Source organism: Bufo bufo, chromosome 6 (assembly GCF_905171765.1).
Source record: "Bufo bufo chromosome 6, aBufBuf1.1, whole genome shotgun sequence".
In the NCBI taxonomy this organism is placed as follows: domain Eukaryota; kingdom Metazoa; phylum Chordata; class Amphibia; order Anura; family Bufonidae; genus Bufo; species Bufo bufo.
Window position 1 is genome coordinate 240742940 of NC_053394.1, and position 27553 is coordinate 240770492.

General features: G+C 41.6%; 1 pseudogene; it reads left to right on the top strand.

The window, feature by feature from the left end:
* Nucleotides 1-27553, top strand: part of LOC121005640 — a 113944-nt pseudogene that overhangs the window by 35616 nt on the left and 50775 nt on the right.

Sequence of the window (27553 nt, forward strand, 5' to 3'; positions counted from 1 at the left end):
CTGTAGTGTGGTTTTCCACTTTAATTTTGAGTGTGACTCCAAATCCAGACCTCCTAGGGTTAAAAAATTTGATTTCCATTCTTTTATTTTTGTGTGATTTTGTTGTCAGCACATTCAACTATGTAAAGAACAACGTATTTCAGAAAAATATTTAATTAATTCAGATCTAGGATGTGTTATTTTTGCGTTCCCTTTATTTTTTTGAGCAGTGTATTTCTCATTAGAAGAGTGTCTGTGAAGATGTGTGTTTTGTAACAATTAATCACATCTTTGGTATGACAGAGGAGGTACTGAAATCTCTGTGAGAAAACAAGGCCATTTACGATCCATAAATTAGCAGTGTGAGAAACGTTTAAAGAGACGCCTAGAGGTCTGTCTCTAATTGCTACAAGTGTCAGAATTAATCCCTATAGCTTTGAATTAAAGCTTCTAAGGTAAAAATGTATATTCAGACTTACATAAGTTAACCCTTTATACTATGATGCAAATAGCTTATACAGCAGTGCCACCTAGGTACCAGTAGGTGACATTACAACAGTAGCAAAAATGCATTCGGGGTATTGTTATGATGTCACATTTTATCAATGGTCACGCCCATCCGACAATGATTGGAACGTTCCAAACTAGGAAGGTGTGTCTAACTGATAAGTTTGTGATCATAAGCCATACACAGAAGGTAGAAGAAGGCAAGAGGAAAAAAAGCGAGAGCTGGAGATTAAGGGAGGAAAAGAGAGAAGTGGAGCTCTCTAGAGGGGTCTATCGAGATGAAAGCCATAATGAGATGCGCTATGATGGACCACCCAGCTTTCCTAGGAGCAGAAGTGAGATTCCTACTAGGACTTGGTAAGAGACACAGAAAATGATATTTCATTTTATTAAGACTAATTTGATAGTGTGGGTGAAATTATACCATCTAGATTGGCAGATAAATAAATAATTAAATTAATTGATCATCTCCATATTGAGATGTAGTCTTAGGATATTGTGAGGCTTCATTCTACCTGCAGAAGAATCTAGACTCATAATCTAGCAAAGCATTAAATGATTGCTTTTATATATATATATATTGATAGAACATTCTTCGCCAAGCTAAGTGATGGATTCCCACAGGAAAGACTTGTTTCAAATCCTTTCCATTTAAAATCCTAGATCCCTGTTATTTGTCTTAATAGTCTTACCAAAGTTATATGTGTGAAAATAGTCCAGGATGGGGCGGAAGGATACAGTTGTCTCTTCTAAGTTATATCCTTGAATGGATTTGCCCATCTTGAAGTCATGTGATGTGTAGTTGGTTAGGGAGGGGGGGGGGGGCAGAATGTATTTAGCATTCTATATTGATGTCTAGGATTAGACATGCCCATCCTGATATCATGAGGTTTTCTCTGAACAGAAGTAGTATATATAACTTATGTTCATATTTTGATATCCTAACCTTATAATAGCTTGGTTATAATGTGACAAGTTATTTCCACTTACATGTATTGTTAAGCTTGTAATGCTTTATATTAACACTATATATATTTATTTGCATGTATCATTGTGTTTATTTGCTTATATATGTTTATAATCTTGTAACCAATAAATCTGCATATTTTTATAATACCTGTGTATTATTGTATAATGTAGAACTACATTTTATCATTAACATCATCTCACGTCAAAAAGAACTTATTTATCTGAGGAAATAGTCGAACTCAGATGTGAATTGTATCAATTAGGTTGTCTACAATTCACCAGGTCATGATTTTAAGAATTTATGACAAATTTTATAAATGTAATTTTTTTATGGTTAATTATTTTTATGACCATAATTAATAATTCTTAATTGAATTATTACCCACCGACAGCCGGAGGATCCAATTGGCTGTCCGGCAAGACACTGGACGATCCTCAACCCAAATTAAGGCCCTTACTGGTGCTGACTGCAGCCCCATAAACATCAGACGGCATCTGAGACTGAAGGGCTTCAAAAACTAAAAATGTCTTCAAAGACCTCGTCTCCTTGAACGCCACAAAACTGCTCGTTTGGACTTTGCAAGAGAGCACCAAACATGGAACATTCAAAGGTGGAAGAAAGTTTTATTCTCTGATGAGAAAAAATTGAACCTTGATGGTCCTGATGGTTTCCAACGTTACTGGCATGACAAGCAGATCCAACCTGAGATGTTTTCTATGCGTCACAGTGGAGGGGGCGCCATAATGGTCTGGGGTGCTTTTTCCTTCAGTGGAACAATGGAGCTTCAGAAACTGCAGTGGCGTCAAACGGCCGCTGGCTATGTCCAGATGTTGCAGAGAGCATTCCTCATGACTGAGGGCCCTCGTCTGTGTGGTAACGACTGGGTTTTTCAACAGGACAACGCTAAAGTACACAATGCCCGCAGGACAAGGGACTTCTTTCAGGAGAATAACATCACTCTTTTTGCCCATCCTGCATGTTCCCCTGATCTAAATCCAATTGAGAACCTTTGGGGATGGATGGCAAGGGAAGTTTACAAAAATGGACAACAGTTCCAGACAGTAGATGGCCTTCGTGCGGCGTCTTCACCACTTGGAGAAATGTTCCCAATCACCTCATGGAAACGCTTGCATCAAGCATGCCGAAACAAATTTTGGAAGTGATACACAATTACTGAGTTCATGTTTGGAAGTTGGATTTCTGTTTTGGGGGGGTTTAGTTTTTTTTGGAGGTGTTGTCCTAAACCTGAAAAACAGCCTGTTTCAGTTTATTTGTTGTTTTCATTAAATTGAGTGTTCAAAAAATGTTTTGTCTCACTCCCATTTCTTCTTGTTGCATGTTGAAGCTCTACTTGGAACCTTGTTAAGATCCAGCCATGCTAAATATGATTTTTTGCCATTTTTCAAGTGGTCTTAAACTTATAGATGTCAAAAAAAAAAAATGGAGACAGCACATCCAAAAGGTGGAATTTTATTCCAGATGCAACGTTTCGGCTGTGATAGCCTTTTTCAAGCATGCTTGAAAAAGGCTATCACAGCCGAAACGTTGCATCTGGAATAAAATTCCACCTTTTGGATGTGCTGTCTCCATTTTTTTATTTTTCTTGACATCTATAAGTTGCTTATTTTGGGGGGCTTTTTACCACCCCTCCTGGAGACGAGCACCCGCAGCATTACCACTAAGGAGTGCTGTCCACCCGCTTTTTCGTGACTGTATTAAAACATAATTTTTCTCAGCAATGCAGGCACATATGAACATGGAACCAACACACATACCTTCAGCTGCCAAGCACACATACAAGGGGTCTGACAGTTTCACAGTTAAAAATCTGCTGACAGATGCCTGATAACTTGTACTGAACAGGTGAAACTCGAAAAATGTGAATTTTGTGCAAAGTTAATTTATTTCAGAAATGCAACTTAAAAGGTGAAACTAATATATGAGATAGACTCATACATGCAAAGCGAGATATTTCCTTTATTTGTTATAATTTGGATGATTATGGCTTACAGCTTATGAAACCCCAAAGTCACAATTTTGATGTATTCTTTGCTCAAGGGATATGGATTAATTAGCTGACTAGAGTGTGACACTTTGAACCTAGAACATTGAACCTTTTCACAAAATTCAAATTTTAAGCTGCATTAATGCAATTCCTTTTAATTTGCATTACTGAAATAAATAGACTTTTGCACGATATTCTAATTTTTTGAGTGTTACCTGTATGTACTATCCAGTCTGTGTCTTATTAAATTATACTTGATACTTGCTTATACTCTGTAATAGATCTTCTTAGCACACACCATTATAAAGAGGGATTTTGCACTTACTGTGACAGAATCTTTTGATTTAATTTGATTTAATTATTTTTTATTTTTTAAAATTTTAACTCTTTATTGAGCAAAATTAAAATGTACAGAAACATATGTATATATCAGAGGTAGAGTCATCAGGTCTCCAATGAGGAAAATAGGTTAACAATGAATAATTCGTCATTAGAAGATATATCGACAGGTCTCATCTTAAGCTTAATCTAAAAAGCAGAAAATACACATTCAGGGTACTAGAATAAAGGTACCTTAGTCAAGGGTCCGAGGCGGGTTGGACGAAGTTTCTCCTATGGCTGCGTCAGAGGACAGCTGAGAATAGTAAGATCTTCAACCTCTCGAGCAAATGGCTCAGACACTGAGGGATTAATGAGCATTTTGGAGAGCAACAAGTCTCATATCCTCTGAAGGATTTCTAGGCTCTCCATGTCTTATCAAATGTGTGATGTGATCTCTGGTCTATTTTAAGGTACCATTGTTCAATAGATGGGACTTCAGGGGATAGCCACAGGGTCGGTACCAGAAGTCTGGCCGCACAGAATAAATATTTAAACAATCTCAGGTTGGATGCTAGCGGACCTCGAGGGAATAAACCCAGGAGGGTGGTTTCGGGAGAAGGAGGGAATGTGGTTCCACATATTTGGTTTCCAAGTTTAAAAATTCCCTCCCACCAATGTAGTATCTTGGGGCAACTCCACCAAATATGAAGGTATGTTCCCCTATCCTTTGAACATCTCCAACATGTGTCCGACGCCGAGGCAGAGTAAAGACAAGTCTTGTCTGGGGTTTTGTACCATTGCGTGGCTATTTTGTAACCATTCTCCTGTATCTTCACACATCTCGACACTTGATGTGGGGAGACAAATTTACTTTGGACCTCGTCACTATGAAAGGGTCTGTTTAAATCCTTTCCCTTCTCTTATTTAAATCCAAAGAGAAGGGGCGACAAGGGACATCCTTGTCGGGTGCCATTACTTATTCGGGATTGGGCTGACAAAGTTTTGTTGACAGTTATGGATGCCGAGGCATTCATGTACATGGCATTAATTGCATGGACAAAGGGATCAGGAAAATTACTAGAGCGTAATACTGAGTACATAAAAGGCCAGCTAACCCTATCAAAAGCTTTCTCAGCATCTGTGCTGAGAAGGACCAGGTGCAGGGCACGCTTATTGACATAATGTAGAATGTTAAGCACTCTGGCAGTGTTGTCCTTTCCCTCTCTGTTCTTGATAAAACCAACTTGATCCCTGTGGATCAAGGTCGGTAGGATATTTGCCAGCCTGTTGGCTAACAGTTTAGCTAGGAGCTTTAGATCTGTGTTGAGAAGGGAAATGGGTCTAAAATTGGAGCAAAGAGTATGATCTTTTCCTTCTTTTGGAATCAATGTGATGTGGGCTTTGGTTATATCTCTGGTTAGGGGAGTGCCCTGCAGAGTTGCGTTGAAGATAGGCAATAAGTGGGGTATTAGTACCTCATGGAAAGTGCTGTAATAAGGGATGGGGAGTCCATCAGGACCTGGGCATTTACCCTTGGGGGAATTTCTAATGACTCCCAGGAGTTCCTCTGAAGTGAAGGGGGTAGAAAGCTGATGTCTATCCTGGTCCGTTAACATCGGGAGATCTAAGCCCTCTAGGAAGGTTTTGTGAAAAGGGGCGGCTACTAAACCTTCAGTGGCCTGGTGTGAGGATTGTAGGTTGTAAAAGGATTCGTAAAAGTCTCTAAAAAAGGGAGGCTATTCGATCAGAGTCAAACGTCAAGGGACCTTCTGGGGTTTTCATTTTGTGAACATAATTATTGAGTTTCCTATGCTTAAGCCTTTGCATCATGAATCTGGAAGCCTTATTACCATGTGCAAAGATCTTCTGTTGTGAATGCAGAAAGTATTTCGCAAATGTTGCATTTAGGAGATTTTTAAGGAAAGCCCTGCAGGCAGATAGCTCTACTAATTGAGATTGGAGTAAGGAGCTTTTGTGTGTGCTTTCCAGAAAGCGTATTTTCTCGTGCAGGTCGTCTATCTGCCTCATTATCTCTTTTTTAACATGGGCTCCCAGACTGATGCAATGGCCCCTGAGGAAAGCCTTATGGGCATCCCAGACTGTTTGCGGCGTGACATCTGAAGTGCAGTTGGTGACAAAGTAATCCTCTAAAAGGTGTCTCAGACGAGATTTAGTGTTTGTTTAAGCGCCAATTTCTGATAAGGCGGCGGTCGAAATGGTTATGGAGATTGGAGCGTGATCTGATATAACAATGGACCCTATATCAGCCCCGGAGCAATGCTGGAGATTTTCTTTAGATACTAAAAAGTGGTCTAAGCGTTGGTATGAACCATGTACCTGGGAGAAGAAGGCGTAGTCCCTGGCGTCTGGGTGGAGAGTCCGCCAGACATCTATAAGGTGGCATCTGGCTAGGTTATGTAGTAGAGAGCGGAGGGCTTTCTGGGACTGAGCCGATTTATGTGAAGAAGAATCCAAAAACGGATTCAGGACTAAGTTGAAATCGCCTCCAAGGATGGTAATTCCCTCATTGAAAGAGTCAGCTATCTGCAATACGTTAATCAGCCATCGTAATTGATTGTTGTTAGGAGCGTAAACATAGGTATACAGATGTTGTCCTATCGTGCCTTTTATCATTATATATCTTCCATCTGTATCACAAAGTTGGTCTGTTAAAAGGAAAGGGACTTTTTAATGAAAACCAATTTGAGGTCAGGACTCTGACTGAGCCACTCGAGAAGGCGTATTTTCTTCTGTTTAAGCCATTCTGTTGTTGATTTTCTTCTATGCTTTGAGTCGTTGTCCTGTTGCAACATCCATCTTCTGTTGAGCTTCAGCTGGTGGACAGATGGCCTTAAGTTCTCCTGCAAAATGTCTTGATAAACTTGGGAATTCATTTTTCCTTCGATGATAGCAATCTGTCCAGGCCCTGACACAGCAAAGCAGCCCCAAACCATGATGCCCCCACCACCATACTTCACAGTTGGGATGAGGTTTTGATGTTGGTGTGCTCTGCCTCTTTTTCTCCACACATAGTGTTGTGTGTTTCTTCCAAACCACTCAACTTTGGTTTCATCTGTCCACAGAATATTTTGCCAGTACTGCTGTGGAACATACAGGTGCTCTTGTGCAAACTGTAAACATGCAGCAATGTTTTTTTTGGACAGCAGTGGCTTCCTCTGTGGTATCCTCCCATGAAATCCATTCTTGTTTAGTGTTTTACGTATCGTAGATTTGTTAACAGGGATGTTAGCATATGCCAGAGACTTTTGTAAGTCTTTAGCTGACACTCTAGGATTCTTCTTCACCTCATTGAGCAGTCTGCGCTGTGCTCTTGCAGTTATCTTTCAGGACGGCCACTTCTATGGAGAGTAGCAGCAGTGCTGAACTTTCTCAATTTTTAGACAATTTGTCTTACCATGGACTGATGAACAGCAAGGCTTTTGGAGATACTTTTATAACCCTTTCCAGCTTTATGCAAGTCAACAATTCTCAATCGTAGGTCTTCTGAGAGCTATTCGTTGGTAGTTGATCCAGGGAGTTATTCTGATTGCCTGATTGGAGTCGGGAAGGAATTTTTTTATTCCCCTTAAGTGAGGAGAATTGGGTTCTACCTCACAGGGTTTTTTTTTGCCTTCCTCTGGATCAACTTGCAGGATAACAGGCCGAACTGGATGGACAAATGTCTTTTTTCAGCTGTATGTACTATGTTACTATGTTACTATGTTATTTTGTGCGAGGCATCATTCACATCAGGCAATGCTTCTTGTGAAAAGCAAACCCAGAACTGTTGTGTGTGTGTGTGTTTTTTATAGGGCAGGGCAGCTGTAACCACCTTCAATCTCATCTCATTGATTGGACTCCACTTGGCTGACACCTCACTCCAATTAGCTCTTGGAGATGTCATTAGTCTAGGGGTTCACCTACTTTTTCCACTTGCACTGTGAATGTTTACATGGTGTGTTCAATAAAAATATGGTAACATGTAATTCTTTGTGTGTTATTAGTTTAGGCAGACTGTGATTGTCTAGTGTTGTTACTTAGATGAAGATCAGATCACATTTTATGACCAATTTGTGCATAAATCCATATCATGCTAAAGGGTTCACATACTTTTTCTTGCAACTGTATTAGGTATCGCCACGTCAGTAACAACCAGCTCTATAAAAACAAACATTTTTGCCACCTTACATCACAAAAGATTGCAACACCAAGCTATCAAAAAAGGTATATACCCCCCAAAATAGTACCAATCAAACCGTCACCTCATCCCGCAAAAAATGAGTCTTTAACTAAGACAATAAAAAATAAAAAAGCTATGGCTCTCAGACTATGGATACACTAAAATATCATTATTTCCCGATTGAGATGCTGTGGCATGACCTCAAGAAAGCGATTCACACCAGACATCCCAAGAATATTGCTGAACTGAAACAGTTCTGTAAAGAGGAATGGTCAAGAATTACTCCTGACCGTTGTGCACGTCTGATCTGCAACTACAGGAAACGTTTGGTTGAAGGAGGTTCAACCAGTTATTAAATCCAGGGGTTCACATACTTTTTCCACCTGCACTGTGAATGTTTACATGGTGTGCTCAATAAAAACATGGTAACATTTAATTCTTTGTGTGCTATTAGTTTAATCAGACTGTGATTGTCTATTGTTGTGACTTAGATGAAGATCAGATCACATTTTATGACCAATTTGTGCAGAAATCCATATCATTCCAAAGGGTTCACATACTTTTTTTTGCAAGTGTATTAAAAAGTGAAAGTTTGATTTATGATTATTATTATGTCCCATTACCTTTGGTCCCTTAGCAAGTGGGAGCCAGATTTCAAGTGACCTCTCAGCACATGTCGACGTTTTCTAATTTAGTAAACTAACAAGTGGTCCATCTGGACCTATTTACGTCTTTTTATCATGTGCCTTTAATGTAATTAAAACTACTTTTATTAGTGTGCCTTTAAAATCCTATACTATTACACACAAATTGTACTAGACAAATTAAACTATCAGTGGTGCGGGTAGCTCCAATTATTGGGCTGATACTTTCCAGCCGGTGTGCGTCACCTCTGTTGATCATACTCTGTATAGTTATATACCTATTGCTTGTAGTTCCTATAATAGCTGTACATTAACTCCTATTGGGGAGCTCCCTGTCTACCACTGAGCCTAAAATCTTAATCACTCATACACCCTGCATCCCGACATGTTTCGCTGGGCATCCAGCGTCTTCAGGGGATCGTGCAGGTATTAGTGTTGGGGGCGGGGACCATCTTTTAATGGTTCGTATAGTGTATCATATTCGTCACCACCAATGGGATAGCTTGGCGTCTTGCACGCCTTCCTCATTACCCCTCCTCCTATCTTCCGATAGGTTCTCCTTGGTTGAGGACTTTTAGGCCAAGTCTCGCGATGTAAGAGATTTATTCGCGCATGCGCCCGATCTTTGAAGTTTTCGGAACAGGTACCTGGCATTCACGCATGTGCGTGGACTTGGCGGTCTCGCGATGTAGCAGATATACTCGAGCATGCGCCTGATCTTTAGAATTTCCGGATCTTGTACCTGGCATTCACACATGCCCACGGATTTAGCCATTTAGGAGTATTATTGATATAATATCTTATTGATATAATCTCAGGTAATAATTTTCTTCCCGACTGTCTTGTTACGTTCACCTAGGCCGGTACTGTTACCTGGACATCCCTATATATATTTTATACCCTTACACTTGCGCACGAACTTAGATGCTTTTGATCTCCCAGTATCTATTATCTATTTAGTTATTAAATCCAAGGGTTCACATACTTTTTCCACCTGCACTGTGAATGTTTACATGGTGTGTTCAATAAAAACATGGTAACATTTAATTATTTGTGTGTTATTAGTATAAGCAGACTGTGATTGTCTATTGTTGTCACTTAGATGAAGATCAGATCATATTTTATGACCAATTTGTGCAGAAATCCATATCATTCCAAAGGATTCACATACTTTTTCTTGCAACTATATGTATATTTTTTTAATGTATTTCACTTTAGCACAGTAGTTTTGTAATAGCAGTTTTAAAACCAACAAAAATGATGTTTTAGTGTCTCCATGTTCTGATATTATATTTATTTTTTTATTTTTTGGGCGATTGTCTTAGGTTGGGGCTAATTTTTTGCAGGATGAGGTAACGGTTTTACTGATACCATTTTGTGGGACATGCGCCTTTTTGATCGCTTGGTGTAGCACTTTTTGTGATGTAAGGTGACAAAAATTGCTTTTATTTTTACACCTTTTTTTTATTTTTATTTGGTGTTTATCGGACAGGGTGGATCATGTGATATATTTATATAGCCGGTCATTACGGATGCGGCGATACCTAATAATGTGTGTTTTTTTTTTTCTGTTGTTTATTATAAAATAAGGGGAAAGGGGCATTTTTTTTTCTTTTTTTACTTTATTAATTTTATTACTTTATTAATTTTATTAAAACACTTTTTTTTTAAACTTTTTTTTCTTTACTTTATTTCTGATGTTCACTTTTGCGGGTCTTATCCCCTCTGCAATGCATTACAATACATCTGTATTGTAATGCATTGCCTGTTAGTGTATGACACTGAGTCATACACTAACAGGTTGCCTAGGAGACCCAGCCTGAGGCTGGATCTCCTCGGCAGCCGTAGAAGGCAGGTCTCGATGCCATGCAAGGCATTGGGCAGCCTCTGCACGGCATCAGGCTAGCTTCTGACATATTGAGTCCCTCACCCGACACAAACCCCTTCTATGTCGCGGTCAGCGCGGACCGCGGCATAGAAGGGGTTAATCCGCCGGCATCGGCTTTTACAGCGATGCCGGTAAATACAGCAGGGGCCTGGCTAACAGGGACTGCCGGACCCCTGCAGTGATCACGTGCGCACCGCTCTGGTGCCCGCCCGATCACCATGACGTACTATTACGTCAAATTGCGGGAATGCTGTGGTTTCCATGACGTAGTAGTACGTCATGTGTCGGGAAGGGGTTAACCAATATTCCAGTAGATATTGCATTGTGTATACCAACTTCCACTGGAGTAAACATCACACAGTATTTGCAGAAGGCACCATTCTTCACTTAAGAGTAAGCCAGCCATTCCCACTTATGGAACCAAGAATGCTGAAACCTAAGCTTCTCTCCTGAATTTTTTGATGAAAAATGATATGTTAACTCAAGAATCCATATTTAATTTAGAAAGTCTAGTTTTTTTTATCAGATGTGAGTCTGTTTAGAGTGTAACAATGGCCAATATCCTTCATATTTGATGAGAGCCACACTAGTGATAGGGATGCTGCTAATCACCTCTTCAACCTCTGACTCCTGTAAAAGGCTACAAGATTTTGAATCACCAATTACCTCGTCATGATCTGTCTCAAAAACATATCCTTGGCTACTGAAGTCTGTGTTATTTGTTGTCTTGTTGTTACTATCCTCCTCCCTAACTTTTGCACTTTTTGGTGCAATGACATTAAAAAAGCTTGTAATTGTTCTTTTACTCATCCTAAAAATAAAGTGGTCTGCTCTGAAGAAATGGGGTTGCCTGTGTAACATACAGAAAAATTGTATTTTAGAATAAAAATTATATATAATTGTATTTTAGAATAAAAATTATATATAACCTTCTGTATATTGCAGTAGGTTAGCCGCCAGTGATTTTTCAGTGGTTAACCAGATGCAAATCCACCCCATCTGGCCCTGACCTTACATTACAGTTACTGCCTATGACTTTCATGTCACAGCTTCTCACTTGATTTAAAAACTATCACTTAACATACCTGATATATCAAAGGGGAAATATATAGCTGATCAAAGATGTTCTTATGTCGGTGTAAAGGTGATTCAGCTCTGGCAGGAATCTTCCCAAAAAGAAGTTTAATATCTGTGGAAAGACAGATAGCTCAAGCTATAAAAGGCTGTCCTAGCACCCGACCTAGCCATTGGGGGGGGGGGGGGGGGGGGGGGGTTATAGGGGTTGGATATCCCCTTTAATGTCACCACAGAGGGCCACTTTGTCCTATAGATGCCACAGTTACAATGTTAATGTCCCCCAGAGGATTTTTATGATATATTGTGGGATATTTTACATATAAAAAGGTATAAAGGGGTACTCCAGGTACTTCTGGTGCCACTTATCTCAGTGAAAAGAATACACATATGGATTACAACAATACAAGCGATCCCCATAGACATGAGATGGTAGGTTGTCACATGTCCTGTACCCAGCTTACCTCCCTTTGTATTGATAAAGCCCTTAAAGAGGTTCTCTCCCCCAAGAAAAAAAACTTTACAATAATAGTACACAAAGAGATGCCCAGCCAAGAACAGAAGCAGAGTACTAAGTTACTGACTACATGGCCTATACCATGCTTACCTCACTTTGTATTGATAAAGCCCTAAAGGGGATCCCCCACCCCAAAAGAAAAGAAAATCCCTTTACAACAACACTATACAGACTCAGACTCTGTATAGTGTTGTTGTAAGTGATTTTTTTTTCTTTTGGGGTGGGGGATCCCCTTTAGGGCTTTATCAATACAAAGTGAGGTAAGCATGGTATAGGCCATGTAGTCAGTAACTTAGTACTCTGCTTTTTCTTGGCTGGGCATATCCTCTTTGTGTATTATTTTTGTTATCATTTTTTTTTTCTTGGGGGGGGGCCCTTTAGGGCTTTAACAATACAAAGTGAGGTAACCTGGAAGGTCATGTAGTCAGTCACTCAGTACTCTGCTTCGTTTACTTCCCTGGGCATCTCCTTTCTGTAATACAGAAAGGTCCATGTGCTAAACACTGGGCTGTGGGCCGGGGAAGACTGATGTGTTCAGCAGAGCAGTGTTTTGTTGGCTGATGTATGGACGCCAGCTAGGGCCCCCGTGCATTTATTGGCTTGGCGTGGATGCATTTGTTAAGAGAACAATATATGAAAGGAACGTGCGTTTGTTGTCTCTAGTGCGCCTGATCAGCCACTGGAGATAATGACGCTGTCCTGTAAATAAACATGCATGAGGATCATAGTAACTTTATCTGGCATTGATCACTGAGCAAGGCTGGATAAAGTTTGCTCCAGTGGTTATAGGATACATGTGTTTGTTAGCTGGCAATGTTATTCTAAATGATGGTGTCTTGTCTTCCTATGTCATCACTTCCTGTGTGTCATCACTTCCTGCATCCTTGTTACATGAAGCAAGTGGTCGGGTGATGGGCAACCCCTTTTCTATTGTTACACCTTTTGTGAGTAAACAATAAAAGTGTACAGACTGGGCGGGACCAGGGCAGTTGCTCAGAAGAACTCAAAATGGTAACACCTGCATCTGACTCTGACTTCAGTTGAGAGATTTGCCTGTCCTTACACAAAGTCTGATGAGAGCGGATTTCTACTATTAATATTTCTATATCAGGGTCCAGACCCGTTGGACCACCACTGTTGGTGCACCACCGTGCACGTGGGATCTGTGTCACAAGACTACCACTTCAGCACACACTGAACTCTATGGGACCATACTGTAAAGAAATAAATCCCCTCTAGGTCCTAGGTAGGAAACCAGTAGATTAGGACCTGCTGTGAGGTCGTGGGTAGTGTTGAGCGCGAGTATTCTAATCGCAAATTTTTATCACGAATATCGGCACTTCGAGAGTTTGCGAAAATCTAGAATATAGTACCATATATTCGCAATCTCGAATATTCTAGTTTTTTTTTCATCAGTAATCTCCCTTCTTGCTTGTGGGCCAATGAGAAGGCTGCAATATCTTTGTCAGAGCTTAGCAACATCCCTAGCAACCAATAGGAAAGTTGCTCACCCCTTTACTATATAAGAACCTTTCCAGCAGCCATTTTCTGCAGTTTTTTGCAGTTGTGAGAGAGAAAGCAGTGACATTGCTGTGCTTTGTGCTTTGCAGACCCATCTGGATCCTTATTCAATTACATTAGATAGTTAGCTCATATATAACATACAGATAGTTAGTGGGAGATAGTCAGTGTAGGTTAGATAGTGATATAGTGTAGCTGATAGGTTCCAGTGCAGGGTGTTAGGTAGTGTGATAGGAATTACTGTGCTGTGATAGGGATTAGTCTATACATACATGCTACAGACATTGTGCTGTGATGTCACTCAATACTTAGTGCACCAATCAGTAATATCTACTTAGACCTGATAAAATGTGAAGTTGCATGTATTGCGGCAAATATATGTGCATCATTAGTGCCGATTTGCGCAATCATGAATATATTGGAGCACTCTATCAGGAGTTCTTCTTCACAGTCACAAAAGTTGCTGCCAACCATTTTCTCCAGTCTCAGGAAACTTCTAGCAGCTTGACAAATGTAGCAAAAGTGACCCACACCTGTATTGCGTGCTCAATATGCGCATATTACATTGCCGATTTTCGCAATCAAGAAAATAATGACTTGAGATCGCAAATTCTAGCCATAAATTCGTGAAATATCACAAAAACAAATATTGCCTATGCCGCTCATCACTAGTCGTGGGTAGATCACAATGTATTCAGCTGGACATCTACTTTCAGTTTTCTAAACAACTTCATGATTGGTCTGCAAAGGTTCTGGATGACAAATCCTTTTGCCTTCATCTGCCATCTGGGTTTTTAATGGTAGAATACAAATCTGCTGCAGAAACAGCTTTGCAAATATTACCAACAATAGCATCTGACAAAGATCGAAAAACGTCCTACACGTCACAACTGTTATGGGATTAGCGTCTAGCACAGTCTTCTGTGTCACATGAAAAGTATGTCTGATCAATCACTGGTTGGTATCAGTTATTATGGTTGAGAAAAACCATTGTTAAACTATGAGGAGTCACTTTTATCAAACTGACGCACACGTCCTTCCCTCCTCTGCTCCCAAAAATATATTATTGCATGGTAACATTTTAATATACTGCAGATATGCTGTGTCTTTGCTCCTTCAAAATATAAACATTTGCAAAAAATATAATGTGAAAAATGTTGTTTTGATAAAATGATAATGCTGTTTAAATGAGGACCACCTTGTATAAATGCACTCTGTGACCTACACATGGTCACTTTTCTTTCCTGTCAAAACAGGACATTATTTTTTTATGGTAGATCTTTAATAACTATACTCTAAAACTTTTATACTACAAAAGATCTGTTTCTCACCAAGGTTGCCTTCTCCTGGTCTAGGTTATTTTCTCCCAAAGGTATTTTTTATAGGGAAAAATAAGGAAATTCTTCCTGGTGCACAGGAGGCACCTTGTCGTCTGTAATGTTGACATGTATTGCCAGCATTTTTCACACATGGCATATTACATAGTAACATAGTACATAAGGCCAAAAAAAGCCATTTGTCCATCCAGTTCGGCCTGTCATCCTGCAAGTTGATCTAGAGGAAGGCAATAAAAAACAACCCTGTGAGGTAGAAGTCAATTTTCCCCAGTTTAGGGGAATAAAAAATTCCTTCCTGACTCCAATCAGGCAATCAGAATAACTCCCTGGATCAACGACCCCTCTCTAGTAGCTATAGCCTGAAATATTATTACGCTCCAGAAATACATCCAGGCCCCTCTTGAATTCCTTTATAGTACTCACCATCACCACCTCCTCAGGCAGAGAGTTCCATAGTCTCACTGCTCTTACCGTAAAGAATCCTTTTCTATGTTTGTGTACAAACCTTCTTTCCTCCAGACGCAGAGGATGTCCCCTCGTCACAGTCACAGTCCTGGGGATAAATAGATGATGGGATAGATCTCTGTACTGACCCCTGCAATATTTATACATAGTAATTAGATCTCCCCTCAGTCGTCTTTTTTGAATAGTGAATAACCCTAATTTTGATAATATTTCAGGGTACTGTAGTTGCCCCATTCCAGTTATTACTTTAGTTGCCCTCCTCTGGACCCTCTCTAGCTCTGCTAGGTCTGCCTTGTTTACAGGAGCCCAGAACTGTACACAGTACTCCATGTGTGGTCTGACTAGCGATTTGTAAAGTGGTAGGACTATGTTCTTATCACGGGCATCTATGCCCCTTCTGATGCAACCCATTATCTTATTGGCCTTGGCAGCAGCTGCCTGACACAGTTTTTTACAGCTTAGTTTGCTGTTTATTAAAATTCCTAGATCCTTTTCCATGTCATTGTTACTGAGTGTTTTACCATTTAGTATGTACGGGTGACTTGAATTACTCCTTCCCATGTGCATAACTTTACATTTGTCAGTGCTAAACCTCATCTGCCACTTATCTGCCCAAGCCTCCAATCTATCCAGATCCCTCTGTAGTAGTATACTGTCCTCTTCAGTGTTAATTACTTTACACAGTTTAGTGTCATCCGCGAAAATTTTTATTTTACTATGCAAGCCTTCTAAAAGATCATTAATAAATATATTGGAGAATAGGGCCCAATACTGACCACTGAGGTACCCCACTAGTGACAGTGACCCGATCTGAGTGTGTACCGTTAATAACCACCCTCTGTTTTCTATCACTCTGCCAGTTACTTACCCACAAACAGACATTTATTTAAAAAAAAATATTTAACAGCTTTGCTTTCTCCTCGTCACTCTCTGCGACTCCCCTCTCATTACTCTTTAAAGGGCTGACACCTTCAGATTTATACTTTTCAACATTTATATAATTGAAGAACATTTTAAAGTTAGTTTTACTCTCTTTGGCAATTAATCTCTCGGTCTCTAGTTTGTCCGCTTTTATTTGTTTTTTACATGTTCTATTTTTTTCCTTATAGTTTTTCAGTGCTTCCTCGCAGCCCTCCTGTTTTAGTGATTTATATGCTTTCTTTTTGTCATTTATTGCTTTCTTTACAGTTCTATTTATCCACATTGGTTTCTTTTTTTTTCCTTAACATTTTATTCCCATACGGTATGTACCTCTCACAATGAGATTTTAGGATGCTTGTAAAGATATCCCATTTTGTGGCTGTATTTTCATTTTTGAGGACTTTGTCCCAGTTAGTTAGGCCTATGGCCTCTCTTAGTTGGCTAAATTTAGCTTTTTTGAAGTTTGGTATTTTTGTTCCTCCCTGTAGAAACGCTCTTTTGAATGATGATTGGAAGATTATTACATTATGGTCACTATTTACCAGGTGTCCCTAATCTGCACGTCTGTTGCTCTGTAAGGTCTATTGGTTAATACTAAGTCCAGTGTGGCCGTCCCTCTAGTTGGGTCCTGAACCAGTTGGGAGAGGTAATTGTCTTTGGTTATTGCCAAGAACCTGTTTCCTTTATGGGATGTACAGCTTTCAGTTTCCCAGTCTATATCTGGGTAGTTGAAGTCCCCCATAATAAGCACCTCATTATGATTTGCCGCCTTGTCTATCTCATTTAGTAGTAGATTTTCTGTGGACTCTGGTATATTAGGTGGTTTATAGTAAACTCCTATTAGTAATTTATTATTGTTTTTAGCTCCATGTATCTCTACCCACAGTATCAGAAAAGTGGATAGTATCCATGTGCTGTCAGATTTTTTTTTTTTGCACAGCCATTCACTTGAAGGCGTGAGTAAAGGTGCATTTACATATGTGGACTGATCGCAAAAGAACTAGAGATGAGAGAATCGAAATTGACGAAGTGGAATTTGATCCGAATTTTAGGAAAAATTCGATTCGTCCTGAAGTCGAATTTCCTCATGCTTCGTGGTAGCGAATCAAATTTTTTCAAAAATGGCTGCTGCACATGTTAGAACGAGGAAGTAAGAAGCCCGGGAAAGAAGGATCACCCACAATGCCATGCATGCAGCTAGCCAGCCAATCAGCAGGCTAGCCAGCCTCTGTGATGTCACATTCCTATAAATAGCCTCAGCCTGCTCAGTCTCTGCCATTTTCCAGTGAACTTAGTGCATGGAGAGACGTTACAGTCACTAGGCACATTGTTTGGGAAAGACTATTCATAAAAAAATAATTTGAGCAGTTCAGGGAAAGATTATTCATAGTGTAGGGATATAGTAGGGAGGCATTATCCACATTGTAGTGAGAGAGCAGGGACCAATAGGAGAGTGTAAAGCCTTGGCAATAGGAGCTATTCTATTACACCTTGCTGCACTAATTGGCAGGGACGTGCACAGACATTTTGAAGGGCAGGGGCTTAAGTAATAAAAAAAGGGCACTTGTCATAATTTCAAAAAATGTTTGTACCACAAAGCTTACTTTTCTAGAAGTCCTACCTTGCTCTCCATGAATTTTTTGATACTGTAATTGTAAACACAACAGAATCCACAAGTATAACTTTTTTGGTTTCACCGTAAACATTATGGTAAAATGAGTGATGTCATTACAAGACTCTACAGACTCTAATGTGCAAAGAGACAAGGCACTACAACCCCCAGTATGCAAAGGGACAAAGCACTACAACTATTGTTCCTTTGCATACTTGTTTTGTTACTGGACTTTAAATTATATACAATATATTACCTGCACTGAGGGCAGACAGGCACTAAAGGAACTTAGGCAGCAGATGGAGACACACAGGCCGGTGCTTGCTCCCCTGCATTAATCCCGCTGGGGGGGGGTCACGTGACGTAGCAGACGTGTGTCACGCACGTCCGCTACCCAGGCAGCCCCTGAGCTAGCCTTAAAGGACCCTGTCACCCTGACCCTGCATTGGTGAGCGGGCGGACTGGTGAATAAATTGTATCGGTAAATAAATTGCGCTGCCACCAGCGGGATGGACGGGGGGAGTTGGCGTGCGGACTCGCGGCGCGCCTGTAGTGGGTCGGCTTGGGCAGGGCCATCTTTAATATTGATTGGATCCTGGGCGAGAATTTACTTGGGCTCCCTGGATCCCACCTTCCCACACCCTAGAAGGCAATCATGCCCTCCACCACTATATATAATAGCTTACAGTGAATGACTGTAAATACTTACAGTTCTGAAGACTCCAGCAGGCTCAGGATCAGTGCTTAGGGATGGAAGTGGGCACCGCTCTGCAGTTCACAAAGGAGACTGGGGCTTGGCTCACCCTAGCGTTACAGTGCAGTGTGCAGTATAGCACCCTATAGTATATAGCACCCCACAGTATGCAGTATAGCACCCTATAGTATACAGCACCCCACAGTATGCAATACATAGTATAACACCCCACAGTATGCAGTATAGCATCCTATAGCATACAGTATAGCATCCCACAGTATACAGTAGAGCAGTAGAGCACCCAGTATACAGCACCCCACAGTATACAGTAGAGCAGTATAGCACCCAGTATACAGCACCCCACAATATACAGCACCCCACAGTATACAGTAGAGCAGTATAGCAACCAGTATACAGCACCCCACAATATACAGCACCCCACAGTATACAGTAGAGCAGTATAACACCCAGTATACAGCACCCCACAATATACAACACCTCACATTATACAGTAGAGCAGTATAGCACCCAGTATACAGCGCCCCACAGTATACAGTAGAACAGTATAGCACCCAGTATACAGCACCCCACAATATACAGCACCCCACAGTATACCGTAGAGCAGTATAACACCCAGTATGCAGCACCCCACAATATACAACACCCCACAGTATACAGTAGAGCAGTATAGCACCCAGTATACAGCACCCCACAGTATACAGTAGAGCAGTATAGCACCCAGTATACAGCACCCCACAGTATACAGTAGAGCAGTATAGCACCCAGTATACAGCACCCCACAATATACAGAACCCCACAGTATACAGTAGAGCAGTATAGCACCACACAGTATACAGCGCACCCAGTATATAATCTCATATAGCAGCCCCCAGTATATAATCTCATACAGCAGCCCCCAAGTATATAATCTCATACAGCATCCCCACCAGTATATAATCTCATACAGCATCCCCCCAGTATAAAATCCAGCACAGCAGCCCTGCCAGTATATCATCTCCTACCGCAGCCCCCCCCCCGTTGATCCCACACAGCAGCCCCCAGTATATAATCCCGCACAGCAGCCCCCACTATATAATCCCATACAGCAGCCCCCCGGCCCCAGTATATAATCTCATACAGCATTCCCCAGTATATAATCTCATACAGCATCCCCCCAGTATATAATCCCACACAGCAGCCCTCCCAGTATATAATCTCATACAGCAGCCCCCCCCAGTAATCCCACACAGCAGCCTCCCAGTATATAATCCCACACAGCAGCCCCCCAGTATACAATCCCATACAGCAGCCCTCCAGCCCCAGTATATAATCTCATACAGCAGCCCTCCCAGTATATAATCTTATACAGCAGCTCCCCAGTATATAATCTCATACAGCAGCCCCCAGTATATAATCCCACACAGCAGCCCCCAGTATATAATCTCATACAGCAGCCCCCCAGTATATAATCCCACACAGCAGCCTCCCCAGTATATAATCCCACACAGCATCCCCCAGTATATAATCCCACACAGCAGCTCAACAGTATATAATCCCACACAGCAGCCCCCAGTATATAATCCCACACAGCAGCCTCCCCGTATATTATCCCACACAGCAGCCCCCAGTATATAATCTCATACTGCAGCCCCCCAGTATATAATCCCACACAGCAGCCCCCCAGTATATAATCCCACACAGCAGCCCCCCAGTATATAATCCCACACAGCCTCCCCCAGCATACAATCCTCAGACCCTCCCCAGTAGTCACATCTACCTCTCCAGCGCAGACAAACTCTCTCCCCTCTACAGATGCTGCTGAGCAGGCATCCCTGATCTTCCTACTCTGTAGACAGTCGTCCAGTGCCTGTGATAGCAGAGCGCTGCCGACCCATGTGACCTACCCTTCTCCTGCAGGCTGCAGCAACACTGAGTCCTGGAAGAAAGAAAGGACCTTTGATTACCTCATAGCCATGTGACCAGTAATATTGCTATGTTACTGGTCACATGGTGATGATGTCATGTAAGGTCATTTCTCCCAGAGCTCTCACTCTCTAACAGTTCGCTCTGGAGTGCCGGTGTTCTGTAAGGGCATTAAAGGGGCAGGGGCAGAAGGGGGCAGGAGCTCAAGCCCCCTTTGAGCCCTATGTGTGCACGTCCCTGCTAATTGTGGTTACTAAAACTGACCTATTACTACAGATTTTTTAGACGGCCGTATGCTGTCCGCAAAAATGCGGATCTGTTTTTTTGCGGACAGTTCAGCATGTCTGCAAAAAGCGGATTGCATTTTGTTTTTTTGCTGATCCATACACTTCAATAGGGCCATGTCCTGATTTTCACTGACAAGTATAGTACATATTTCATTTTTTTGCTGAGCCGTGCAATGGAAGAAAAGGGCCCCATAGAAGTGAATGGGACAGCATCTAATCCGTAAAAAAAACTGATCCACATTTTTGCGGACAGCATATGGCCGTCTGAATGAGCCCTAATTCTATTCCTCCTTGCTTCTGTTATTGGGGTGAAACTGAAGTCTGATACAACCAGTTTTGGGGTGTATTTAGTTGATATATCAGTACATCCATTCCCCATTGATTCTGGGGTTAAATTGCAGTCTGATACAACCAGTTTTGGGGTGTATTTAGTTGTTATATAAGTACGTCCATTCCTCCATGATTCTGTAGTGAAATTGCGGTCTGATACAACCAATTTTGTGGTGTATTTAGTTGATAACAAAGTACATACATTCCTCCTTGATTCTGGGGTGAAATTGCAGTCGGATATAAACAGTTTTGAGGAGTATTTAGTTGATATATAAGTACGGTACATCCATTCCTCCTTTATTCTGGGGTGATATTGCAGTCTGATACAAACAATTTTGGGGTGTATTTAGTTCATATATATATATATATAATTACATCCATTCCTCCTTGATTCTGGGGTGAAAGTGCGGTCTGGCATGCTGCACGGGTGAAAAAAGCACACTTCTCGGGCTTAAAAAATAAAATAAAATACTAGGTAATCACACCATAAAGGCAGAGAAAAGATAACCCGAAAAGGGTTAGCCACTGAGGTCGCTGTTCACAGATGCATAAAACTTCTCTTCACACTTTTAGGGTGGTCAAATTCTTTTACACTTAATTCGATGTGTAAATCAGTAGTTGCAAAGGTGGTGTGAAATAGCGGCCTGATACTACACAATTTAGGGTTCACTCTTCAGTTATTTGGTCAGTTATTTCCCTAATTTTTTGTGAGCCAAAACCAGTAGTGAGGCCTACTCAGAGAAAAGGTGTAATGGACAGATCTGCACCTGTTCTGTGTTTTTGATCCAAACCTGGTTTGATACTACACATTTTAGGGTGTTCAAATTCTTATATACTTAATTTCATGCGTCAATACCTAGTTGAGGAGTTGGTGTGAAATTGCGGTATGATACTACACACTTTTGGTGTTCAAATTCTTTTACATTTAATTTGATGTGTCAATGAGTAGTTGCGGAGTTGCGAAATTGCGGCCTGATGCTATTGCTCTTTTACCCTTGCAGTTAATGTTACAGTACAGTATGTCCGACAGACAGGTGAAATAGAGAGATCTGCTGCATCCATCAGTAGGCAGGCAAGTAGCGACGATGAGAGTAGCCTGGGAGTATGTGTTGCGAGCAGTCTGGTACGTGTCCCCGAGACTGGTGAGGATGACATTAGTGACGTGCAAACAGTAGTGGATGATGATGATGTAGCCGATTGCACGTGAAAGACGGGTGACGAAGGGGCTTCATCATCATCATCATCATCAGGAAAAGAGGGTGGCAGCTTGTGCGTGAGGCAGTGGCAGAGCCAGCAGGGTGGTATCGTGGCCGTGAGTCAGCAGGGTGGCAGCAGTGTGAGATCTGTAGCCAAACATGCCCATGGTAGACCGCCTGCTACACAGGAGACTACCTGTCCTGAAAGAAGTAGCGGTGCACGGGTGGTGGGGGGAAAATGCCATACTCGGCAGTGTGGGACTTTTTCATCAAGCCGCTGGAGAACGTCAGCATGGCCCAATCTGTGACTAGGCCACTGTGTTGACTCCTCATGCTTTTGCCACCCTCTCCACTCGGTCATGGGGACACTACTTGTTTCAGTGTGTAACAGAACAGGTTCTGTAGAAATCTATGTGGAATCAGCTGATGACGGTGTAAAAGGAGTGTGCTTCTTAAACTCTATAGTAGAACCTTAGACCACTGTACGGTTCATTAAATCTAAATCTAACATTGACCTGTAAGGCTGAGTTCACACTTGAGTTATTTGGTCAGTTTTGGCCCCGTGACTGCCCAAAGAAGTGAAGTGTGAAGTGATTCTAAGAGGGATGCCTGTCATCTGCGTGTCATACTGACTCACAGTATTGTTTCACTATCACAGCAGACTCCCTATGCGTGTTACTGCAAGGCACAGTGTTCTTCACCACTATACAGGCTCTCTGCAGCCAGGAAATAGCTGTTTTTAACACGATTTATCAAAAATTAATTTGGATCGAATCAAATCTTTTTGGGAAATCCAGCAAACTGTCCAAATTGAATTTTTTAAAAAATTAGCTAATCTCTAAAACGAACCGGTTCTTCCAGATAAGTGCCTACTTGTCAGTGAAGGTAAAACATTGCATTCACATACAGCAATCACATCCACTGTATGGGGACGAGTGATAGCTACGCCAGATCTCTGCATGAAAGATCATATCACCCTAAGCAGTTTGCTTGTTAATCGGATGATCTATACGACATTTACATTGGTCTATTATCGACAATGAGCGTCCATGGTAAAATTAATTGCCGATAATCGGCCCGACAATTGTGCAATGTAAATTCGCCTTTTCTCTTGCAGGAAAATTGGAGCTGAATGGTACATGCTGCAACTTTCTCTGTATGGACCGATGATCTGTGTGTAAAAAGTCACTCAGATGAATTAGCTCATCGAATAATGGATCAGTCTTCAGTCTGGGGGCTGTCCGTTCCACATTCGGACATGGATGTGAACATTGTGCGGTATGCCAGACCGACAGGGGAATTACATGTGAGGTCACGGTGTGAGCAATAGGTGAGCAATACAATTCTGGTTACTCACGGTTATGTCGTCCCTGGGCAGGCTCGCATTAGTGATAAGGAGAACGGCACAGGAATTCTCTGGGGCACACTCTGGTGTAAGGGACACAGGCCAGATGGTGGTTTGAGGTGCCCTTGTTGGTCTGTATTAATGTGCCTATGGCAAGGTCCCTTGTAGTCGTAACGCCATTACCTTTTGTGGTGGTACAACCATTTACTGTAGTGTTAATTGAGGAACTGAAGACTGAGACGAGGATGGTGTAATTCAACTTATAACTTTTACTGAACTGTTCTCCTGGTAACAGTAACATCCAAGTATAGAACAGTCTCTCTAAGATGGACAGAGGTAAAGCTGCAAGAGGTCCACTGCTTACAGGTGTGTTGTCTGTCTCTCATTAATGATATAGATTTTATGCTTACTGGTAGGGGAGTTCTAAGCTGGTCCTTGTTATCCCAATGCAAGTTAGTGAGGCTGCCGGAGGCTGGTAAATACTTCACTTTTAGCTCCAAAGGTCCTAAGGCGCTTATAGCGATGGCCGTAACCCTTTGTGGGTCTGCTTCTTTAGTGCTTTCTGAATTAATATACTGCTGAGTATGTGGCCCACTTCAGCTCTGGGCTAAAGACTGGCTGAGAGCTAAAGACTGCATTAACTGCAGACTAAGACTGCAGACTCAGACTGAACTGGACTCAACTGGTTAGGCCTGAGCTGAGCTATATATATGGGATGTGTTGTCTCCCCCTAGTGGTAGGCTCGGTGTAATGCAATCTGACACACCTGTAGGCAGGGATTATGCATAAAGATGCTTTGCACCATAAAACAGGTTATATAAGGCATAGAAAGCTATACACGACAACTTTGCAGTACCCACGAGGGTAGTGGGACACTGCATAACCCCCTTGTTTATCCCGCGTCGTCCTCGACACGAAGATGAAGGTCTCCTGAAAGATACAAAAAGAGAAAAATCCTGCAGGCATAAAGAACAATACCATAACCCATAACAATAATTTTTCTTGAGATCTGAAAAGCAATTGGTTAGGCACAAATGTAAATACAGTCAGGTCCATAAATATTGGGACATCGACACAATTCTAACATTTTTGGCTCTATACACCACCACAATGGATTTGAAATGAAATGAACAAGACGTGCTTTAACTGCAGACTGTCAGCTGTAATTTGAGGGTATTTACATACAAATCAGGTGAACGGTGTAGGAATTACAACAGTTTGCATATGTGCCTCCCACTTGCTAACTAACAAGTGGTCCATCTGGACCTATTTACGTCTTTTTATCATGTGCCTTTAATGTAATTAAAATTTTACTTTTATTAGTGTGCCTTTAAAATCCTATACTATTACACACAAATTGTACTAGACAAATTAAAACTATCAGTGGTGCGGGTAGCTCCAATTATTGGGCTGTTACTTTACAGCCGGTCACCTCTATTGATCATACTCTGTATAGTTATATACCTATTGCTTGTAGTTCCTATACTAGCTGTACATTAACTCCTATTGGGGAGCTCCCTGACTACCACTGAGCCTAAAATCACTCATACACCCTGCGTCCCGACATGTTTCGCTGGGCATCCAGCGTCTTCAAGGGATCGTGCAGGTATGAGTGTTGGGGGCGGTGACTATCTTTTAATGGTTCGTATAGTGTATCTTATTCGTCACCAGTCACCACCAATGGGATACCTTGGCGTCTTGCACGCCTTCCTCATTACCCCTCCTCCTATCTTCCGATAGGTTCTCCTTGGTTGAGAACTTTTAGGCCAAGTCTCGCGATGTAAGAGATTTATTCGCGCATGCGCCCGATCTTTGAAGTTTTCGGATCAGGTACCTGGCATTCACGCATGCACGCGGACTTGACGGTCTCGCGATGTAGCAGATATACTCGCGCATGCGCCCGATCTTTAGAATTTCCGGATCTTGTACCTGGCATTCCCACATGCGCACAATACTTAGCCATTTAGGAGTATTATTGATGGAAAGTGTCTCTAAATATAGCTGATATAATCTCAGGTAATAATTTTCTTCCCGACTGTCTTGTTACGTTCACCTAGACCGGTACTGTTACCTGGACATCCCTATATATATTTTATACCCTTACACTTGCGCACAAACTTAGATGCTTTTAATCTCCCAGTATCTATTATCTATTTGCACTTGTGCACGAACTTAAAGCAGTTCTCTCTTCCCTATAGTTCTTAATTCTATATTTACACTTACGTGGGGACCTATAGAGGTAGACATTTGAGGATGCTGTAGTCTTAGGTTTTCTACCCACATCCATCTCTACATTATGCTCTCACTGTAGCTGGGGGTACATGTGTTATTCTGCCTATTTATACATATGCTTCTTCTTATTCCCTATATTCCCCTCTATAGCTTTTTATTTTTTATTTCTAGATCATCGCAAAATTACATGGATGGTTCATCTTGTTTATGTCACATACAGTCTGATTTTTCCACAACCAAGTGTTCTAGGGAATTTTTGATATCTATTTTCTATCCTGCATTGATATCTCGATGTTTACCTTCTTCCATGGACCGCACAAGCACATGGGCACTTTATCAGATCTGTACTCAAATTTTCTTCCCCTTTACCCTCTAGGGTCTCTTCCAGATGATGTTACAGCCCATCACTCTTCTACGGCCACCTGGACCGGAGGAGGGACAAGCATCAGTCTTGATGGTAATTATTTAGTTTTTCTTGTGCCATTTTATTTTTCCTACTTTTTCTTTTATTAGTATCTACATAGAAATGATCCCCGATCTGTCTACGCCATTTGTATTTTATTTTTAGTTACTATTATTTTACTATTTTTACTGTTCTTTTCATGGTTATCTTGTTGTTCCTTTATTTTTCTGTTCGTTTCTATTATACATTATCACAGAAATGGAGATAATTTTTTGTTGAGGTCTCTAGTGAATTGAACAAAATCAGATTCAGTGCCATCCCACTGGGGAAGGTATATAGACGATATTTAAATTTTTTGGGATGGCAATGAATCTGATTTTGTTCAATTCACTAGAGACCTCAACAAAAATGATATAGGCCTAACACTTATAGCAGAGATACAGAAGAAAAGTCTAAACTGTCACGGCTGTATGTGAGCAACAAGAGCATGCACAGAAAATAGAGCTACTGACCGGACCCAAACTAGGGAGGATAAAGGGTTACCCCTGTCAGACCCTCATAAGCTCTCCCTATGCTGCTAAGCCCATGCCCGGATCCAAATGGTGGAAGGAGGCATGCCCGCGTACCTAAGACTGATGACCACTGTAACCCCTACAATAGTGGAAGGGGCACGGGCACCGGTGCCCTGCTCAGTATATGGAGGGAACCGTGGTCTCCTCGGATCCAGTCAGAAAACACACAGATACACAACAATGTCTGTACACTTAGCTGAAGGGGCTGCAGCCGCAGAGAAGACGGATCCAAAGACAGGCTGGCAATATCCGGAGTACTTGCTGCAGCAGAACACAGGTCCAGTGAAAAGATAGCATGCAAGGGAAGATACTCAAGCAAGAGCTACAACCCAAATGAGAAATATAATCCACACCTACAATAGGAGGAGGGGGAATATAAAGGCAGGGAAATCAAATGCAGCTGGGGAGGAAGGAAACAGAAAACTCCTCCCAGCTCTAGTAGTGACATCATCACAGGGGTGGAGAAACAGAGCTGTGAGAACGTCCCAAAGCTCTGGTAGTGACAGTACCCCCCCTCTACAGGTGGACTCCGGACACCCAGGACCCACCTTCTCAGGATGAGCCCTATGAAATGCCCTGATGAGGCGAGTGGCTTTAATGTCCGACACCGGAACCCACATCCTCTCCTCA